Genomic DNA, 23012 nt, shown 5'->3' with positions numbered 1-23012 from the left:
GCAATACAAAATGTACAAGTGATATATTAAAATCATCTTTCCAGCTTGAATTTCAATGATGCATTGGGGCAACGATTTTGTGAGAAACACCTTCACCCTTAAATAAAGATTTTCTTAATTCCTTACCTGTGTGCTAATTAGATATCACCTTGTTTTCACATTAAACAGACTTCCACATGCGAAAGCAGCAAGGATGCAGTGGCGTTTATGTTTCCTGGTGTCAACCTGTATTATTTCAGTAGACATTGAAATGAGGATGCATCTTGCTGCCTTTCCAATGAAGCAAGTTTAATTCAGTAATAGGTGAAAAACCATTCCTACAAAGGTGTTAATCAGAGACTTGGCTTTGTGGACACTTTTCAGAGAGCAAATTTGTTAGCATAAACATAAAATCAGAAAATGAAGAGCTGTTTAAACAGCTACTGCCTGAGGGTCTCTTGACCTGGTGCAATACCTCTGTAGCTTTTTGTTGAGGCGGGACGCCATCATGTCTATCTGGAACAGTCCCCACCGACTTGCAATCTGTGCGAAGACTTCCTGATGGAGTCCCCACTCTCCTGGATGTAGGTCGTGTCTGCTGAGGAAGTCTGCTTCCCAGTTGTCCACTCCCGGAATGAACACTGCTGACAGTGCGCTTACATGATTCTCCGCCCAGCGAAGAATTCTGGTGGCTTCCGCCATCGCCACTCTGCTCCTTGTGCCGCCTTGGCGGTTTACATGAACTACTGCGGTGACGTTGTCTGACTGGATCAGAACTGGTTGGTCGCGAAGTAAGGTCTCCGCTTGACATAGGGCGTTGTATATGGCCCTTAGCTCCAGGATGTTGATGTGAAGACAAGTCTCCTGACTTGACCAAAGACCTTGGAAATTTCTTCCCTGTGTGGCTGCTCCCCAACCTCGGAGGCTCGCGTTCGTGGTCACCAGGATCCAGTCCTGAATGCCGAACCTGCGGCCCTCTAGAAGGTGAGCACTCTGCAGCCACCACAGGAGAGATACCCTGGCCCTGGGGGACAGGGTGATCAACTGATGAATCTGTAGATGTGACCCGGACCACTTGTCCAGTAGGTCCCATTGCAAGATCCTCGCATGGAACCTGCCGAAGGGAATGGCCTCGTATGATGCCACCATCATTCCCAGGACTCGAGTGCAGTGATGCACTGACACCTGTTTTGGTTTCAATAGGTTCCTGACCAGAGTCATGAGTTCCTGGGCCTTTTCTATCGGAAGATAAACCCTTTTCTGGTCCGTATCCAGAATAATGCCCAAGCAAAGTTAGACGAGTCGTAGGAACCAACTGCGACTTCGGGATATTGAGAATCCAGCCGTTTTGCTGTAACACCTTCAATGAAAGTTATACGCTGTTCAGCAACTGCTCTCTTGATCTCGCTTTTATGAGGAGATCGTTCAAGTACGGGATAATTGTGACACCTTGCTTTCGCAGGAGCACCATAATTTCCGTCATTACCTTGGTGAAAATTCTCGGAGAAAATTCTGGAGAGACCAAACGGCAACGTCTGAAATTGGTAATGACAATACTGTACCGCAAATCTTAGGTACGCCTGATGAGGTGGATAAATGAGTACATGAAGGTATGCATCCTTTATGTCCAGAGATATCATAAAATCCCCCCCTTCTAGGCTGGCGATGACCGCTCTTAGCGATTCCATCTTGAACTTGAACCTTTTCAAGTATAGGTTCAGGGATTTTAAATTTAATATGGGTCTGACCAAACCGTCCGGTTTTGGGACTACAAACAGGGTCGAATAATTTCCCTTTCCTTGTTGAAGCAGGGGAACCTTGACCACCACCTGTTGAAGATACAATTTGTGAATTGCATTTAACACTATCTCCCTTTCCTGGGGAGAAGATGGTAGGGCCGATTTGAAAAACCGGCGAGGAGGCACCTCTTCGAATTTCAGCTTGTAACCCTGAGAAACAATTTCTATTGCCTAGGGATCCACCTGCGAATGAACCCAGATGTGGCTGAAAACACGAAGACGTGCCCCCAACTGGGCGGACTCCTTTAGCGGAGCCCCAGCGTCATGCGGTGGATTTTGTAGAGGCCGGGGAGGACTTCTGTTCCTGGGAACTAGCTGTGTTGTGCAGCTTCTTCCCTCTGCCCTTACCTCTGGCAAGAAAGGACGCACCTCGTACTTTCTTGTTTCTCTGTGATCGAAAGGACTGCATTTGATAATGTGGTGCTTTCTTAGGCTGTGAGGGAATATAAGGCAAAAAATTTGATTTACCAGCTGTAGCTGTGGAGACAAGGTCCGAGAGACCTTCCCCAAACAATTCCTCACACCTGTAAGGTAAAACCTCCATATGCCTTTTTGAGTCGGCATCACCTGTCCATTGCCGGGTCCATAGGACTCGTCTAGCAGAAATCGACATAGCGTTTATTCTAGAACCCAGTAGACTAATGTCACTTTGAGCATCTCTCATATATAGGACAGCATCTTTTATATGCCCTATGGTCAATAACATAGCATCCTTATCTAGGGTCTCAATCTCTGCTGATAAGGTATCTGTCCATGCTGCCACCGCGCTACAACCTCGGCCGACGCAATTGCCGGTCTGAGTAAGGTACCAGAATGTGTGTAAATGGACTTTAGGGTAACCTCCTGCTTGCGGTCAGCAGGGTCCCTGATGGTAGCCGTATCCTGGGATGGCAGCGCTACCTTTTTGGATAAGCGTGTCAATGCTTTATCCACCCTAGGGGAGGATTCCCACCGTATCCTGTCCATTGGCGGGAAAGGATACGCCATAAGAATCCTTTTGGGAATCTGCAGCTTTTTGTCTGGAGATTCCCAAGCTTTTTCACATAATTCGTTCAACTCATGTGAGGGGGGAAAGGTTATCTCAGGTTTCTTTCCCTTATACATGTGTACCCTCGTGTCAGGGACAGGGGACTCTGTGATGTGCAAAACATCTTTTATTGCAATAATCATATATCGAATACATTTAGCCAATTTTGGTTGTAACTTTGCATCATCGTAGTCGACACTGGAGTCAGAATCTGTGTCGGTATCTGTGTCAACTATTTGGGATAGTGGGCGCTTTTGAGACCCCGAAGGTCCCTGCGACATAGGGACAGGCATGGGTTGACTCCCTGACTGTTCCCTAGCTTCAGCTTTGTCTAATCTCTTGTGTAATAAGTTTACATTAGCACTTAAAACATTCCACATATCCATCCAGTCAGGTGTCGGCGTTGTCGATGGAGACACCACATTAATTTGCTCCTGCTCCTCTCTAGGAGAGCCTTCTACCTCAGACATGTCGACACACGTGTACCGACACACCATACACTCAGGGAATCCTCTTATCTGAGGACAGTTCCCCAACAAGGCCCTTTGGAGAGACAGAGAGAGAAAGTATGCCAGCACACACCCCAGCGCTATATGACCCAGGAAAAAAACACAATCATTTTATGTTTACCCAGTAGCGCTGTATTTCCATATATATATGCGCCTAATTATGTGCCCCCTCTTCTTTAAGACCCTCTTTCTACCGTGGTATAAGCAGGGGAGAGTCCATGGAGCTTCCCCTCAGCGGTGCTGTGGAGAAAATGGCGCTGGGGAGTGCTGAGGGAGAAGCCCCACCCCCTCAGCGACGGGCTTCTGTCCCGCTCAAATAGCCCCCCCCATAAAAAAATGGCGGGGGCTCTTATATATATATACAGTGCCTAGCTGCATATATATTTATTTTGCCAAAGAGAGGTCTATATTGCTGCCCAGGGCGTCCCCCCTGCGCCCTTCACCCTTACACTGACTGCCGTGTGTGAGGTGTATGGGAGCAATGGAGCACAGCTTTACTGCTGTGCGTTACCTCAGTGAAGATCATGAAGTCTTCCGCCGCCTCTGAAGTCTTCTTTTCTTCTCATACTCACCCGGCTTCTATCTTCCGGCTCTGCGAGGGGGACGGCGGCGCGGCTCTGGGACGGACGGCGAGGGTGAGACCTGCGTACCGATCCCTCTGGAGCTAATGCTGTACAGTAGCCTAAGAAGCAGAGCCTATCAACTCACAGAAGTAGGTGTGCATCTCTCCCCTCTGCCCCTCGATGCAGGGAGTCTGTTGCCAGCAGGCTCCCTGAAAATAAAAAAATCTAACAAATATACTTTCTGTCAGGAAACTCAGGAGAGCTCCCTGAAAAGCACCCAGTCTCCTCTGGGCACAGTAGTAAACTGAGGTCTGGAGGAGGGGCATAGAGGGAGGAGCCAGTGCACACCCAGATCTAAAGTCTTTCTTAAAGTGCCCATGTCTCCTGCGGAGCCCGTCTATCCCCCATGGTCCTTACGGAGTCCCCAGCATCCTCTAGGACGTAAGAGAAAAATTATGCTGGCAGAAAAATCCAATTGAGTGATTAAACAGCTCCAGAGCTGCTCTGTAAGGCAAGTAAAAGGGTGTGGGCCCTGCAGCACTACCTGTAGTTTGCATTGTGCATTGGAAGCCTAGTTTGCTGTCTGTTTCCACTTCTTTTTTCTTGATCCCCTCCCGTCTATACCCTTGTGCACTATCCTGACTTCTCCTCCCGTCTGCTTACTTTGTGCCTTCCAATGCACAATGCAAACTACAGGTAGTGCTGCAGGGCCCACACCCTTTTACTTGCCTTACAGAGCAGCTCTTGAGCTGTTACAGTGCCCAGCTGCTGCAAGAAATCAGCGTGAATGCTTCAGGGGCTGGGGCATGGCCAACATGAGCCCCACACCGAAGGAGGGTGGGGGTGTTTAATGCGAACTAGGGGTCTTGCACAATGCGAACTACAGGTAGTGCTGCAGGGCCCACACCCTTTTACTTGCCTTACAGAGCAGCTCTGGAGCTGTTACAGTGCCCAGCTGCTGCAAGAAATCAGCTTGAATCCTTCAGGGGCTGGGGCATAGCCAACATGAGCCCCACACCGACAGAGGGTGGAGGTGTTTAATGCGAACTAGGGGTCATCCAAGTGCCGCAAAAGGCCGCCATGCCCTGCACGCCCCTTTTCTCTTTTCATATGCAGACGAGGGTTGAAGCCAACTTTGACCCACTGCTTGGATGACATCGCCATATGCAAATCCATCTGCTGCAGGCCTTCCCCCAGGAATGCTTGCACTAGTTGTTGCATTTGGTTTGTTGTTTGGGGGTGCTTCAGTATTAGGCAGCCTTCTGCCCTCCCATGTTCATCTGAAAATATGTGTTCTCCCTGCAGTTGTTGTCCCCAGATGAGAGTTCCCTTGTGCTGCCTCAGTTGAATCTCCTTTACTTGACAGAGATGTGCCTGAGCAGCGGCCCTCCCCAGCCCTATCCCAAATCATACTTATTTTGCATAGGAGATACCATGGTCATGAAGACTGTTCTCCCAGGGTGCGGTTCATTCATTGCATTCTGGGTATGCTGACCCCTGTGATTTCCCCAAATGTGGGAAACTCGACTGCATTATTTAATGCGAACTAGGGGTCATCCAAGCACCGCAAAAGGCCGCCATGCCCTGCATACCCCTTTTCTCTTTTCATAAGCAGACGAGGTTTGAAGCCAACCTTGACCCACTGCTTGGATGACATCACTTGCTGCCTTTCCAATGAAGCAAGTTTAATTTAATAATAGGTGAAAAACCATCCCTACAAAGGTGTTAATAAGATACTTGGCTTTGTGGACACTTTTCAGAGCACAAATTTGTTAGCATAAAAATAAAGCCAGAAAATGAAGAGCTGTTTAATCACTCAATTGGATTTTTCTGCCAGCATATTTCTTTTTCTCTGCAACCCACTGCTAAATTGTGCTTCGTGGCTGTTTTTTTTATAAAATCACTTAATCAAATCTAACTCTGATTACATCAGAGAAGGCCAGGTACCCTACTCCATAACAGGGGTTTTCGAAATTTTGACTTGTCTACTTAAAGATCACCAAAATCTGATAACAAGGTCAATTACGTCCCTAGGTGGGATTGAACCACCAACCTTTTGGTTAACAACTGAACACGCTAACTGTTTGTGCCTCAGAGACACTTTGCGAAAGTACATACTGACAAAGGCTAATAAGCATTCATCTAGAACGTTTCCTAGAAAAACTTTAAAAAGTCAATAATCTGGAGAGTTTTTGTAAGATGTTTCTTCCATCAACCAATGAAGAAACACATTGGTACTTTCCCATGATGAGTGAGTGCTTCAGGATCTCTTGCACTTACATGTGCAGCAGAGTACTGTAATGGAAGCATGCTGGGTCCATAACCCAGAGGTAGGCAGATTGAAACTATCCTCTGCTATATGCATTGTTTTTTGTTAATTAAAGTAATCCAAAACTGGGATTGATATTTTTGCTCTTTTATTTTTACTTAAAGTACAATAACTTTTACCATTTTAATTTGTTTTAATAGTATATTGACAGTATTGTTTTCTTTCAAAAATCCACTTAATTTTCTTTACCCTATTATTAAAATGGTAATTGACAAAAACAAACTACATTGTCACCAGAAGAGCAGTACAAAATATACAAGTGATATATTAAAATCATCTTTCCAGCTTTAATTTCAATGATGCCTTGGTGCAACAATTTTGTGAGAAACATCTTCACCCATAAAGAAAGATTTTCTTAATTCCTTACCTGTGTGCTGATTAGATATCACCTTGTTTTCACATTAAACAGACTTCCCCATGAGGAAGCAGCAAGGATGCAGTGACGTTTATGTTTCCTGGTGTCAACCTGTATTATTTCAGTAGACATTGAAATGAGGATGCATCTTGCTTCCTTTCCAATGAAGCAAGTTTAATTCAGTAATAGGTGGATAATCATTCCTACAAAGGTGTTAATCAGAGACTTGGCTTTGTGGACACTTTTCAGAGAGCAAATTTGTTAGCATAAACATAAAATCAGAAAATGAAGAGCTGTTTAATCACTCAATTGGACTTTTCTGCCAGCATAATTTTTTTTCTCTGCAACCCACTGCTAAATTGTGCTTCCTAGCTGTTTTTTATAAAATCACTTAATCAAATCTAACTCTGATTACATCAGAGAAGGCCGGGTACCCTACACCATAAGAGGGGGTTTGAAATTTTGACTTGTCTACTTAAAGATCACCAAAATCTGATAACAAGGTCAATTACGTCCCTGGGTGGGATTGAATCACCAACCTTTAGGTTAATAGCCATACACACTGACTGATTGTGCCACAGCGACACTTTGCAAAAGTACATACTGACAAAGGCTAATAAGCATTCATCTAGAACGTTTCCTAGAAAAACTTTAAAAAGTCAATAATCTGGAGAATTTTTGTAAGAAACACATTGGTACTTTCCCATGATGAGTGAGTGCTTCAGGATCTCTTGCACTTACATGGGCTATTAACCAAAAGGTTCCCACCCAGTGATGTAATTGACCTTGTGATCAGATTTTGGTGATCTTTAAGTAGACAAGTCAAAATTTCAAACCCCCTCTTATGGTGTAGGGTACCTGGCCTTCTCTGACGTAATCAGAGTTAGATTTAATTAAGGTGCGCAAGGACATAGAAGGGAGCGGTTTAAGAAAAGAGAAGTGGAAACAGACAGCAAACTAGGCTGGAGAGAGACCTGAGACAAAGAGATCTGAATTATACGAGAGCCGACCAGGGGAAACACAAATTATGCAGTCAAGTTTCCCACATTTGGGGAAATCGCAGGAGCAGCACACCCAGAGTGCAATGGGTGAGCCTTGCCCTGGGAGAAGCACCTTCATGATCATAGTATCTCACCTGGCAGGTAAGTAGGAGTTGGGCTAGTGCTGGGGAGGGTCGCTGCTCGGGTACGCCCCTGTCAAGTGAAGGAGATCCAACTGAGGCAGCACAAGGGAACTCTCGAAAGAACAACAAGGCTAGAGGAAGATCTGAGACAAAGAAATCTGACTTTTACCAGAGCTGACCAGAGGAAAGCACAAACACAGTCCCCCACTACCACCAGGAAACATTAACGCCACTGCATCCTTGCTGCTTTCTCATGTGGAAGTCTATTTAATGTGAAAACAAGGTGCTATCTAATTAGCACACAGAAAAGAAAATTAAGTGAATTTTTGAAAGAAAACAATACTGTCAATATACTATTAAAACAAATTAAAATGGTAAAAGTTATTGTACTTTAAGTAAAAATAAAAGAGCAAAAATGTCAATCCCAGTTTTGGATTACTTTAATTAACAAAAAAAATGCATATAGCAGAGGATAGTTTCAATCTGCCTACCTCTGGGTTATGGACCCAGCATGCTTCCATTACAGTACTCTGCTGCACATGTAAGTGCAAGAGATCCTGAAGCACTCACTCATCATGGGAAAGTACCAATGTGTTTCTTCATTGGTTGATGGAAGAAACATCTTACAAAAACTCTCCACATTATTGACTTTTTAAAATGTTTCTAGGAAACGTTCTAGATGAATGCTTATTAGCCTTTTTCAGTATATGCTTTTGCAAAGTGTCGCTGTGGCGCAATCAGTTAGTGTGTAAGGCTATTAACCAAAAAGTTGGTGGTTCAATCCCACCCAGGGACGTAATTGACCTTGTTATCAGATTTTGGTGATCTTTATGTAGACAAGTAAAAATTTCAAACCCCCTCTTATGGTGTAGGGTACCTGGCCTTCTCTGATGTAATCAGAGTTAGATTTGATTCAGTGATTTTATAAAAAACAGCTAGGAAGCACAATTTAGCAGTGGGTTGCAGAGAAAAAGAAATATGCTGGCAAAAAAATCCAATTGAGTGATTAAACAGCTCTTCATTTTCTGGCTTTATTTTTATGCTAACAAATTTGTTCTGTGAAAAGTGTCCACAAAGCCAAGTCTCTGATTAACACCTTTGTAGGGATGGTTTTTCACCTATTACTAAATTAAACTTGCTTCATTGGAAAGGCAGCAAGATGCATCCTCATTTCAATATCTACAGAAATAATACAGGTTGACACCAGGAAACATTAACGCCACTGCAAACTTGCTGCTTTCTCATGTGGAAGTCTGTTTAATGTGAAAACAAGGTGATATCTAATTAGCACACAGGTAAGGAATTAAGAAAATCTTTATTTAAGGGTGAAGATGTTTCTCACAAAATCGTTGCCCCAATGCATCATTGAAATTCAAGCTGGAAAGATGATTTTAATATATCACTTGTACATTTTGTATTGCTCTTCTGGTGACAATGTAGTTTGTTTTTGTCAATTACCATTTTAATAATCGGGTAAAGAAAATTAATTGGATTTTTGAAAGAAAACAATACTGTCAATATACTATTAAAACAAATTAAAATGGTAAAAGTTATTGTACTTTAAGTAAAAATAAAAGAGCAAAAATATCAATCCCAGTTTTGGATTACTTTAATTAACAAAAAAAAATGCATATAGCAGAGGATAGTTTCAATCTGCCTACCTCTGGGTTATGGACCCAGCATGCTTCCATTACAGTACTCTGCTGCACATGTAAGTGCAAGAGGTCCTGAAGCACTCACTTATCATGGGAAAGTACCAATGTGTTTCTTCATTGGTTGATGGAAGAAACATCTTACAAAAACTCTCCACATTATTGACTTTTTAAAATGTTTCTAGGAAGCGTTCTAGATGAATGCTTATTAGCCTTTGTCAGTATGTACTTTTGCAAAGTGTCGCTGTGGCGCAATCAGTTAGTGTGTATGGTTATTAACCAAAAGGTTGGTGGTTCAATCCCACCCAGGGACGTAATTGACCTTGTTATCAGATTTTGGTGATCTTTAAGTAGACAAGTCAAAATTTCAAACCCCCTGTTATGGTGTAGGGTACCTGGCCTTCTCTGATGTAATCAGAGTTAGATTTGATTCAGTGATTTTATAAAAACAGCTAGGAAGCACAATTTAGCAGTGGGTTGCAGAGAAAAAGAAATATGCTGGCAAAAAAATCCAATTGAGTGATTAAACAGCTCTTCATTTTCTGGCTTTATTTTTATGCTAACAAATTTGTTCTCTGAAAAGTGTCCACAAAGCCAAGTCTCTGATTAACACCTTTGTAGGGATGGTTTTTCACCTATTACTAAATTAAACTTGCTTCATTGGAAAGGCAGCAAGATGCATCCTCATTTCAATGTCTACTGAAATAATACAGGTTGACACCAGGAAACATTAACGCCACTGCATCCTTGCTGCTTTCGCATGTTGAAGTCTGTTTAATGTGAAAACAAGGTGATATCTAATTAGCACACAGGTAAGGAATTAAGAAAATCTTTATTCAAGGGTGAAGGTGTTTCTCACAAAATCGTTACCCCAATGCATCATTGAAATTCAAGCTGGAAAGATGATTTTAATATATCACTTGTACATTTTGTATTGCTCTTCTGGTGACAATGTAGTTTGTTTTTGTCAATTACCATTTTAATAATAGGGTAAAGAAAATTAAGTGGATTTTTGAAAGAAAACAATACTGTCAATATACTATTAAAACAAATTAAAAAGGTAAAAGTTATTGCACTTTAAGTAAAAATAAAAGAGCAAAAATATCAATCCCAGTTTTGGATTACTTTAATTAACAAAAAAAAATGCATATAGCAGAGGATAGTTTCAATCTGCCTACCTCTGGGTTATGGGCCCAGCATTTTTCCATTGCAGTACTCTGCTGCACATGTAAGTGCAAGAGATCCTGAAGCACTCACTCATCATGGGAAAGTACCAATGTGTTTCTTCGTTGGTTGATGGAAGAAACATCTTACAAAAACTCTCCAGATTATTGACTTTTTAAAGTTTTTCTAGGAAACGTTTTAGATGAATGCTTATTAGCCTTTGTCAGTATGTACGTTTGTAAAGTGTCTCTGTGGCGCAATCTGTTGGTGTGTTTGGTTATTAATCACAGGGTTGGTGGTTCAATCCCACGCAGGGATGTAATTGACCTTGTTATCAGATTTTGGTGATCTTTAAGTAGACAAGTCAAAATTTCAAACCCCCTTCTTATGGTGTAGGGTACCTGGCCTACTCTGATGTAATCAGAGTTAGATTTGAATCAGTGATTTTATAAAAAAAACAGCTAGGAAGCACAATTTAGCAGTGGGTTGCAGAGAAAAAGAAATATGCTGGCAGAAAAATCCAATTGAGTGATTAAACAGCTCTTCATTTTCTGGCTTTATTTTTATGCTAACGAATTTGTTCTCTGAAAAGTGTCCACAAAGCCAAGTATCTGATTAACATATTTGTAGGGATGGTTTTTCACCTATTACTAAATTAAACTTGCTTCATTGGAAAGGCAGCAAGATGCATCCTCATTTCAATATCTACTGAAATAATACAGGTTGACACCAGGAAACATTAACGCCACTGCATCCTTGCTGCTTTCTCATGTGGAAGTCTGTTTAATGTGAAAACAAGGTGATATCTAATTTGCACACAGGTAAGGAATTAAGAAAATCTTTATTTAAGGGTGAAGATGTTTCTCACAAAATCGTTGCCCCAATGCATCATTGAAATTCAAGCTGGAAAGATGATTTTAATATATCACTTGTACATTTTGTATTGCTCTTCTGGTGACAATGTAGTTTGTTTTTGTCAATTACCATTTTAATAATCGGGTAAAGAAAATTAATAGGATTTTTGAAAGAAAACAATACTGTCAATATACTATTAAAACAAATTAAAATGGTAAAAGTTATTGTACTTTAAGTAAAAATAAAAGCTAAAATATCAATCCCAGTTTTGGATTACTTTAATGAACAAAAAAAAAATGCATATAGCAAAGGATAGTTTCAATCTGCCTACCTCTGGGTTATGGGCCCAGCATGCTTCCATTGCAGTACTCTGCTGCACATGTAAGTGCAAGAGATCCTGAAGCACTCACTCATCATGCGAAAGTACCAATGTGTTTCTTCATTGGTTGCTGGAAGAAACATCTTACAAAAACTCTCCAGATTATTGACTTTTTAAAGTTTTTCTAGGAAACGTTCTAGATGAATGCTTATTAGTCTTTGTCAGTATGTACTTTTCGCAAAGTGTCTCTGTGGCGCAATCGGTTAGTGTGTTCAGCTATTAATCAAAAGGTTGGTGGTTCAATCCCATCCAGGGACGTAATTGACCTTGTGATCAGATTTTGGTAATATTTAAGTAGACAAGTCAAAATTGCAAACCCCCTCTTATGGTGTAGGGTACCTGGCCTTCTCTGATGTAATCAAAGTTAGATTTGATTAAGTGATTTTATAAAAAAACAGCTAGGAAGCACAATTTAGCAGTGGGTTGCAGAGAAAAAGAAAAATGCTGGCAGAAAAATCCAATTAAGTGATTAAACAGCTCTTCATTTTCTGGCTTTATTTTTATGATTACAAATTTGTTCTCTGAAAAGTGTCCACAAAGCCAAGTATCTGATTAACATCTTTGTAGGGATGGTTTTTCACCTATTACTAAATTAAACTTGCTTCATTGGAAAGGCAGCAAGATGCATCCTCATTTCAATATCTACGGAAATAATACAGGTTGACACCAGGAAACATTAACGCCACTGCATCTTTGCTGTTTTCTCATGTGGAAGTCTGTTTAATGTGAAAACAAGGTGATATCTAATTAGCACACAGGTAAGGAATTAAGAAAATCTTTATTTAAGGGTGAAGATGTTTCTCACAAAATCGTTGCCCCAATGCATCATTGAAATTCAAGCTGGAAAGATGATTTTAATATATCACTTGTACATTTTGTATTGCTCTTCTGGTGACAATGTAGTTTGTTTTTGTCAATTACCATTTTAATAATCGGGTAAAGAAAATTAAGTGGATTTTTGAAAGAAAACAATACTGTCAATATACTCTTAAAACAAATTAAAATGGTAAAAGTTATTGTACTTTAAGTAAAAATAAAAGAGCAAAAATATCAATCCCAGTTTTGGATTACTTTAATTAACAAAAAAAAATGCATATAGCAGAGGATAGTTTCAATCTGCCTACCTCTGGGTTATGGACCCAGCATGCTTCCATTACAGTACTCTGCTGCACATGTAAGTGCAAGAGGTCCTGAAGCACTCACTTATCATGGGAAAGTACCAATGTGTTTCTTCATTGGTTGATGGAAGAAACATCTTACAAAAACTCTCCACATTATTGACTTTTTAAAATGTTTCTAGGAATCGTTCTAGATGAATGCTTATTAGCCTTTGTCAGTATGTACTTTTGCAAAGTGTAGCTGTGGCGCAATCAGTTAGTGTGTAAGGCTATTAACCAAAAGGTTGGTTGTTCAATCCCACCCAGGGACTTAATTGACCTTGTTATCAGATTTTGGTGATCTTTAAGTAGACAAGTCAAAATTTCAAACCCCCTGTTATGGTGTAGGGTACCTGGCCTTCTCTGATGTAATCAGAGTTAGATTTGATTCAGTGATTTTATAAAAACAGCTAGGAAGCACAATTTGGCAGTGGGTTGCAGAGAAAAAGAAATATGCTGGCAGAAAAATCCAATTGAGTGATTAAACAGCTCTTCATTTTCTGGCTTTATTTTTATACTAACTAATTTGTTCTCTGAAAAGTGTCCACAAAGCCAAGTATCTGATTAACATATTTGTAGGGATGGTTTTTCACCTATTACTAAATTAAACTTGCTTCATTGGAAAGGCAGCAAGATGCATCCTCATTTCAATATCTACTGAAATAATACAGGTTGATACCAGGAAACATTAACGCCACTGCATCCTTGCTGCTTTCTCATGTGGAAGTCTGTTTAATGTGAAAACAAGGTGATATCTAATTAGCACACAGGTAAGAAATTAAGAAAATCTTTATTTAAGGGTGAAGATGTTTCTCACAAAATCGTTGCCCCAATGCATCATTGAAATTCAAGCTGGAAAGATGATTTTAATATATCACTTGTACATTTTGTATTGCTCTTATGGTGACAATGTAGTTTGTTTTTGTCAATTACCATTTTAATAATAGGGTAAAGAAAATTAAGTGGATTTTTAAAAGAAAACAATACTGTCAATATACTATTAAAACAAATTAAAATGGTAAAAGTTATTGTACTTTAAGTAAAAATAAAAGCTAAAATATCAATCCCAGTTTTGGATTACTTTAATGAACAAAAAAAAAATTTCATATAGCAAAGGATAGTTTCAATCTGCCTACCTCTGGGTTATGGGCCCAGCATGCTTCCATTGCAGTACTCTGCTGCACATGTAAGTGCAAGAGATCCTGAAGCACTCACTCATCATGCGAAAGTACCAATGTGTTTCTTCATTGGTTGCTGGAAGAAACATCTTACAAAAACTCTCCAGATTATTGACTTTTTAAAGTTTTTCTAGGAAACGTTCTAGATGAATGCTTATTAGTCTTTGTCAGTATGTGCTTTTTGCAAAGTGTCGCTGTGGCGCAATCAGTTAGTGTGTAAGGCTGTTAACCAAAAGGTTGGTGGTTCAATCCCACCCAGGGACTTAATTGACCTTGTTATCAGATTTTGGTGATATTTAAGTAGACAAGTCAAAATTGCAAACCCCCTCTTATGGTATAGGGTACCTGGCCTTCTCTGATGTAATCAGAGTTAGATTTGATTAAGTGATTTTATAAAAAAACAGCTAGGAAGCACAATTTAGCAGTGGGTTGCAGAGAAAAAGAAAAATGCTGGCAGAAAAAATCCAATTGAGTTATTAAACAGCTCTTCATTTTCTGGCTTTATTTTTATGATTACAAATTTGTTCTCTGAAAAGTGTCCACAAAGCCAAGTATCTGATTAACATCTTTGTAGGGATGGTTTTTCACCTATTACTAAATTAAACTTGCTTCATTGGAAAGGCAGCAAGATGCATCCTCATTTCAATATCTACGGAAATAATACAGGTTGACACCAGGAAACATTAACGCCACTGCATCTTTGCTGTTTTCTCATGTGGAAGTCTGTTTAATGTGAAAACAAGGTGATATCTAATTAGCACACAGGTAAGGAATTAAGAAAATCTTTATTTAAGGGTGAAGATGTTTCTCACAAAATCGTTGCCCCAATGCATCATTGAAATTCAAGCTGGAAAGATGATTTTAATATATCACTTGTACATTTTGTATTGCTCTTCTGGTGACAATGTAGTTTGTTTTTGTCAATTACCATTTTAATAATCGGGTAAAGAAAATTAATTGGATTTTTGAAAGAAAACAATACTGTCAATATACTATTAAAACAAATTAAAATGGTAAAAGTTATTGTACTTTAAGTAAAAATAAAAGAGCAAAAATATCAATCCCAGTTTTGGATTACTTTAATTAACAAAAAAAAATGCATATAGCAGAGGATAGTTTCAATCTGCCTACCTCTGGGTTATGGACCCAGCATGCTTCCATTACAGTACTCTGCTGCACATGTAAGTGCAAAAGATCCTGAAGCACTCACTCATCATGGGAAAGTACCAATGTGTTTCTTCATTGGTTGATGGAAGAAACATCTTACAAAAACTCTCCACATTATTGACTTTTTAAAATGTTTCTAGGAATCGTTCTAGATGAATGCTTATTAGCCTTTGTCAGTATGTACTTCTGCAAAGTGTCGCTGTGGCGCAATCAGTTAGTGTGTAAGGCTGTTAACCAAAAGGTTGGTGGTTCAATCCCACCCAGGGACTTAATTGACCTTGTTATCAGATTTTGGTGATCTTTAAGTAGACAAGTCAAAATTTCAAACCCCCTGTTATGGTGTAGGGTACCTGGCCTTCTCTGATGTAATCAGAGTTAGATTTGATTCAGTGATTTTATAAAAACAGCTAGGAAGCACAATTTAGCAGTGGGTTGCAGAGAAAAAGAAATATGCTGGCAGAAAAATCCAATTGAGTGATTAAACAGCTCTTCATTTTCTGGCTTTATTTTTATGCTAACTAATTTGTTCTCTGAAAAGTGTCCACAAAGCCAAGTTTCTGATTAACATATTTGTAGGGATGGTTTTTCACCTATTACTAAATTAAACTTGCTTCATTGGAAAGGCAGCAAGATGCATCCTCATTTCAATATCTACTGAAATAATACAGGTTGACACCAGGAAACATTAACGCCACTGCATCCTTGCTGCTTTCGCATGTGGAAGTCTGTTTAATGTGAAAACAAGGTGATATCTAATTAGCACACAGGTAAGGAATTAAGAAAATCTTTATTTAAGGGTGAAGGTGTTTCTCACAAAATCGTTGCCCCAATGCATCATTGAAATTCAAGCTGGAAAGATGATTTTAATATATCACTTGTACATTTTGTATTGCTCTTCTGGTGACAATGTAGTTTGTTTTTGTCAATTACCATTTTAATAATAGGGTAAAGAAAATTAAGTGGATTTTTGAAAGAAAACAATACTGTCAATATACTATTAAAACAAATTAAAATGGTAAAAGTTATTGTACTTTAAGTAAAAATAAAAGAGCAAAAATATCAATCCCAGTTTTGGATTACTTTAATTAACAAAAAAAAATGCATATAGCAGAGGATAGTTTCAATCTGCCTACCTCTGGGTTATGGGCCCAGCATGTTTCCATTGCAGTACTCTGCTGCACATGTAAGTGCAAGAGATCCTGAAGCACTCACTCATCATGGGAAAGTACCAATGTGTTTCTTCGTTGGTTGATGGAAGAAACATCTTACAAAAACTCTCCAGATTATTGACTTTTTAAAGTTTTTCTAGGAAACGTTCTAGATGAATGCTTATTAGCCTTTGTCAGTATGTACTTTCGCAAAGTGTCTCTGAGGCACAAACAGTTAGCGTGTTCAGTTGTTAACCAAAAGGTTGGTGGTTCAATCCCACCTAGGGACGTAATTGACCTTGTTATCAGATTTTGGTGATCTTTAAGTAGACAAGTCAAAATTTCGAAAACCCCTGTTATGGTGTAGGGTACCTGGCCTTCTCTGATGTAATCAGAGTTAGATTTGATTAAGTGATTTTATAAAAAAAACAGCCACGAAGCACAATTTAGCAGTGGGTTGCAGAGAAAAAGAAATATGCTGGCAGAAAAATCCAATTGAGTGATTAAACAGCTCTTCATTTTCTGGCTTTATTTTTATGCTAACAAATTTGTGCTCTGAAAAGTGTCCACAAAGCCAAGTATCTTATTAACACCTTTGTAGGGATGGTTTTTCACCTATTATTAAATTAAACTTGCTTCATTGGAAAGGCAGCAAGTGATGTCATCCAAGCAGTGGGTCAAGGTTGGCTTCAAACCTCGTCTGCTTATGAAAAGAGAAAAGGGGTATGCAGGGCATGGCGGCCTTTTGCGGTGCTTGGATGACCCCTAGTTCGCATTAAATAATGCAGTCGAGTTTCCCACATTTGGGGAAATCACAGGGGTCAGCATACCCAGAATGCAATGAATGAACCGCACCCTGGGAGAACAGTCTTCATGACCATGGTATCTCCTATGCAAAATAAGTATGATTTGGGATAGGGCTGGGGAGGGCCGCTGCTCAGGCACATCTCTGTCAAGTAAAGGAGATTCAACTGAGGCAGCACAAGGGAACTCTCATCTGGGGACAACAACTGCAGGGAGAACACATATTTTCAGATGAACATGGGAGGGCAGAAGGCTGCCTAATACTGAAGCACCCCCAAACAACAAACCAAATGCAACAACTAGTGCAAGCATTCCTGGGGGAAGGCCTGCAGCAGATGGATTTGCATATGGCGATGTCATCCAAGCAGTGGGTCAAAGTTGGCTTCAACCCTCGTCTGCATATGAAAAGAGAAAAGGGGCGTGCAGGGCATGGCGGCCTTTTGCGGCACTTGGATGACCCCTAGTTCGCATTAAACACCTCCACCCTCTGTCGGTGTGGGGCTCATGTTGGCTATGCCCCAGCCCCTGAAGGATTCAAGCTGATTTCTTGCAGCAGCTGGGCACTGTAACAGCTCCAGAGCTGCTCTGTAAGGCAAGTAAAAGGGTGTGGGCCCTGCAGCACTACCTGTAGTTCGCATTGTGCAAGACCCCTAGTTCGCATTAAACACCCCCACCCTCCTTCGGTGTGGGGCTCATGTTGGCCATGCCCCAGCCCCTGAAGCATTCACGCTGATTTCTTGCAGCAGCTGGGCACTGTAACAGCTCAAGAGCTGCTCTGTAAGGCAAGTAAAAGGGTGTGGGCCCTGCAGCACTACCTGTAGTTTGCATTGTGCATTGGAAGGCACAAAGTAAGCAGACGGGAGGAGAAGTCAGGATAGTGCACAAGGGTATAGACGGGAGGGGATCAAGAAAAAAGAAGTGGAAACAGACAGCAAACTAGGCTTCCAATGCACAATGCAAACTACAGGTAGTGCTGCAGGGCCCACACCCTTTTACTTTGCCTTACAGAGCAGCTCTGGAGCTGTTTAATCACTCAATTGGATTTTTCTGCCAGCATAATTTTTCTCTTACGTCCTAGAGGATGCTGGGGACTCCGTAAGGACCATGGGGGATAGACGGGCTCCGCAGGAGACATGGGCACTTTAAGAAAGACTTTAGATCTGGGTGTGCACTGGCTCCTCCCTCTATGCCCCTCCTCCAGACCTCAGTTTACTACTGTGCCCAGAGGAGACTGGGTGCTTTTCAGGGAGCTCTCCTGAGTTTCCTGACAGAAAGTATATTTGTTAGATTTTTTTATTTTCAGGGAGCCTGCTGGCAACAGACTCCCTGCATCGAGGGGCGGAGGGGAGAGATGCACACCTACTTCTGTGAGTTGATAGGCTCTGCTTCTTAGGCTACTGTACAGCATTAGCTCCAGAGGGATCGGTACGCAGGTCTCACCCTCGCCGTCCGTCCCAGAGCCGCGCCGCCGTCCCCCTCGCAGAGCCGGAAGATAGAAGCCGGGTGAGTATGAGAAGAAAAGAAGACTTCAGAGGCGGCGGAAGACTTCATGATCTTCACTGAGGTAACGCACAGCAGTAAAGCTGTGCTCCATTGCTCCCATACACCTCACACACGGCAGTCAGTGTAAGGGTGAAGGGCGCAGGGGGGACGCCCTGGGCAGCAATATAGACCTCTCTTTGGCAAAATAAATATATATGCAGCTAGGCACTGTATATATATATAAGAGCCCCCGCCATTTTTTTATGGGGGGGGCTATTTGAGCGGGACAGAAGCCCGTCGCTGAGGGGGTGGGGCTTCTCCCTCAGCACTCCCCAGCGCCATTTTCTCCACAGCACCGCTGAGGGGAAGCTCCATGGACTCTCCCCTGCTTATACCACGGTAGAAAGAGGGTCTTAAAGAAGAGGGGGCACATAATTAGGCGCATATATATATGGAAATACAGCGCTACTGGGTAAACATAAAATGATTGTGTTTTTTTCCTGGGTCATATAGCGCTGGGGTGTGTGCTGGCATACTTTCTCTCTCTGTCTCTCCAAAGGGCCTTGTTGGGGAACTGTCCTCAGATAAGAGGATTCCCTGAGTGTATGGTGTGTCGGTACACGTGTGTCGACATGTCTGAGGTAGAAGGCTCTCCTAGAGAGGAGCAGGAGCAAATTAATGTGGTGTCTCCATCGACAACGCCGACACCTGACTGGATGGATATGTGGAATGTTTTAAGTGCTAATGTAAACTTATTACACAAGAGATTAGACAAAGCTGAAGCTAGGGAACAGTCAGGGAGTCAACCCATGCCTGTCCCTATGTCGCAGGGACCTTCGGGGTCTCAAAAGCGCCCACTATCCCAAATAGTTGACACAGATACCGACACAGATTCTGACTCCAGTGTCGACTACGATGATGCAAAGTTACAACCAAAATTGGCTAAATGTATTCGATATATGATTATTGCAATAAAAGATGTTTTGCACATCACAGAGTCCCCTGTCCCTGACACGAGGGTACACATGTATAAGGGAAAGAAACCTGAGATAACCTTTCCCCCCTCACATGAGTTGAACGAATTATGTGAAAAAGCTTGGGAATCTCCAGACAAAAAGCTGCAGATTCCCAAAAGGATTCTTATGGCGTATCCTTTCCCGCCAATGGACAGGATACGGTGGGAATCCTCCCCTAGGGTGGATAAAGCATTGACACGCTTATCCAAAAAGGTAGCGCTGCCATCCCAGGATACGGCTACCATCAGGGACCCTGCTGACCGCAAGCAGGAGGTTACCCTAAAGTCCATTTACACACATTCTGGTACCTTACTCAGACCGGCAATTGCGTCGGCCGAGGTTGTAGCGCGGTGGCAGCATGGACAGATACCTTATCAGCAGAGATTGAGACCCTAGATAAGGATGCTATGTTATTGACCATAGGGCATATAAAAGATGCTGTCCTATATATGAGAGATGCTCAAAGTGACATTAGTCTACTGGGTTCTAGAATAAACGCTATGTCGATTTCTGCTAGACGAGTCCTATGGACCCGGCAATGGACAGGTGATGCCGACTCAAAAAGGCATATGGAGGTTTTACCTTACAGGTGTGAGGAATTGTTTGGGGAAGGTCTCTCGGACCTTGTCTCCACAGCTACAGCTGGTAAATCAAATTTTTTGCCTTATATTCCCTCACAGCCTAAGAAAGCACCACATTATCAAATGCAGTCCTTTCGATCACAGAGAAACAAGAAAGTACGAGGTGCGTCCTTTCTTGCCAGAGGTAAGGGCAGAGGGAAGAAGCTGCACAACACAGCTAGTTCCCAGGAACAGAAGTCCTCCCCGGCCTCTACAAAATCCACCGCATGACGCTGGGGCTCCGCTAAAGGAGTCCGCCCAGTTGGGGGCACGTCTTCGTGTTTTCAGCCACATCTGGGTTCATTCGCAGGTGGATCCCTAGGCAATAGAAATTGTTTCTCAGGGTTACAAGCTGAAATTCGAAGAGGTGCCTCCTCGCCGGTTTTTCAAATCGGCCCTACCATCTTCTCCCCAGGAAAGGGAGATAGTGTTAAATGCAATTCACAAATTGTATCTTCAACAGGTGGTGGTCAAGGTTCCCCTGCTTCAACAAGGAAAGGGAAATTATTCGACCCTGTTTGTAGTCCCAAAACCGGACGGTTTGGTCAGACCCATATTAAATTTAAAATCCCTGAACCTATACTTGAAAAGGTTCAAGTTCAAGATGGAATCGCTAAGAGCGGTCATCGCCAGCCTAGAAGGGGGGGATTTTATGATATCTCTGGACATAAAGGATGCATACCTTCATGTACTCATTTATCCACCTCATCAGGCGTACCTAAGATTTGCGGTACAGTATTGTCATTACCAATTTCAGACGTTGCCGTTTGGTCTCTCCAGAATTTTCTCCGAGAATTTTCACCAAGGTAATGACGGAAATTATGGTGCTCCTGCGAAAGCAAGGTGTCACAATTATCCCGTACTTGAACGATCTCCTCATAAAAGCGAGATCAAGAGAGCAGTTGCTGAACAGCGTATAACTTTCATTGAAGGTGTTACAGCAAAACGGCTGGATTCTCAATATCCCGAAGTCGCAGTTGGTTCCTACGACTCGTCTGACTTTGCTTGGGCATTATTCTGGATACGGACCAGAAAAGGGTTTATCTTCCGATAGAAAAGGCCCAGGAACTCATGACTCTGGTCAGGAACCTATTGAAACCAAAACAGGTGTCAGTGCATCACTGCACTCGAGTCCTGGGAATGATGGTGGCATCATACGAGGCCATTCCCTTCGGCAGGTTCCATGCGAGGATCTTGCAATGGGACCTACTGGACAAGTGGTCCGGGTCACATCTACAGATTCATCAGTTGATCACCCTGTCCCCCAGGGCCAGGGTATCTCTCCTGTGGTGGCTGCAGAGTGCTCACCTTCTAGAGGGCCGCAGGTTCGGCATTCAGGACTGGATCCTGGTGACCACGAACGCGAGCCTCCGAGGTTGGGGAGCAGCCACACAGGGAAGAAATTTCCAAGGTCTTTGGTCAAGTCAGGAGACTTGTCTTCACATCAACATCCTGGAGCTAAGGGCCATATACAACGCCCTATGTCAAGCGGAGACCTTACTTCGCGACCAACCAGTTCTGATCCAGTCAGACAACGTCACCGCAGTAGTTCATGTAAACCGCCAAGGCGGCACAAGGAGCAGAGTGGCGATGGCGGAAGCCACCAGAATTCTTCGCTGGGCGGAGAATCATGTAAGCGCACTGTCAGCAGTGTTCATTCCGGGAGTGGACAACTGGGAAGCAGACTTCCTCAGCAGACACGACCTACATCCAGGAGAGTGGGGACTCCATCAGGAAGTCTTCGCACAGATTGCATTATTATTATTTTTATAAAATCACTGAATCAAATCTAACTCTGATTACATCAGAGAAGGCCAGGTACCCTACACCATAACAGGGGGTTTGAAATTTTGACTTGTCTACTTAAAGATCACCAAAATCTGATAACAAGGTCAATTAAGTCCCTGGGTGGGATTGAACCACCAACCTTTTGGTTAATAGCCTTACACACTAACTGATTGCGCCACAGCGACACTTTGCAAAAGTACATACTGACAAAGGCTAATAAGCATTCATCTAGAACGATTCCTAGAAACATTTTAAAAAGTCAATAATGTGGAGAGTTTTTGTAAGATGTTTCTTCCATCAACCAATGAAGAAACACATTGGTACTTTCCCATGATGAGTGAGTGCTTCAGGATCTTTTGCACTTACATGTGCAGCAGAGTACTGTAATGGAAGCATGCTGGGTCCATAACCCAGAGGTAGGCAGATTGAAACTATCCTCTGCTATATGCATTTTTTTTTGTTAATTAAAGTAATCCAAAACTGGGATTGATATTTTTGCTCTTTTATTTTTACTTAAAGTACAATAACTTTTACCATTTTAATTTGTTTTAATAGTATATTGACAGTATTGTTTTCTTTCAAAAATCCAATTAATTTTCTTTACCCGATTATTAAAATGGTAATTGACAAAAACAAACTACATTGTCACCAGAAGAGCAATACAAAATGTACAAGTGATATATTAAAATCATCTTTCCAGCTTGAATTTCAATGATGCATTGGGGCAACGATTTTGTGAGAAACATCTTCACCCTTAAATAAAGATTTTCTTAATTCCTTACCTGTGTGCTAATTAGATATCACCTTGTTTTCACATTAAACAGACTTCCACATGAGAAAACAGCAAATATGCAGTGGCGTTAATGTTTCCTGGTGTCAACCTGTATTATTTCCGTAGATATTGAAATGAGGATGCAT

The 23012-nt window shown here is 41.7% G+C and overlaps 1 non-coding gene and 2 pseudogenes across 1 annotated transcript; 1 reads left to right on the top strand and 2 right to left on the bottom strand.

The window, feature by feature from the left end:
- Positions 1–5286: 5286 nt before the first annotated feature.
- LOC134995129 (U1 spliceosomal RNA) lies at positions 5287–5465 on the top strand (annotated as a pseudogene).
- A 2083-nt stretch (positions 5466–7548) lies between these two features.
- Positions 7549–7711, bottom strand: LOC134995132 (U1 spliceosomal RNA). Its single transcript, XR_010198002.1, has one exon. It is a non-coding gene; the product is annotated as a U1 spliceosomal RNA (small nuclear RNA).
- Positions 7712–17111: 9400 nt separating this feature from the next.
- Positions 17112–17290, bottom strand: LOC134995128 (U1 spliceosomal RNA; annotated as a pseudogene).
- Positions 17291–23012: the final 5722 nt, after the last annotated feature.

The sequence above is a fragment of the Pseudophryne corroboree genome, unplaced genomic scaffold (genome assembly GCF_028390025.1).
Source record: "Pseudophryne corroboree isolate aPseCor3 unplaced genomic scaffold, aPseCor3.hap2 scaffold_1374, whole genome shotgun sequence".
Classification (NCBI taxonomy): domain Eukaryota; kingdom Metazoa; phylum Chordata; class Amphibia; order Anura; family Myobatrachidae; genus Pseudophryne; species Pseudophryne corroboree.
The sequence above is the reverse complement of the archived record's forward strand: the minus strand, read 5'-3'. Positions and strand labels throughout refer to the sequence as shown.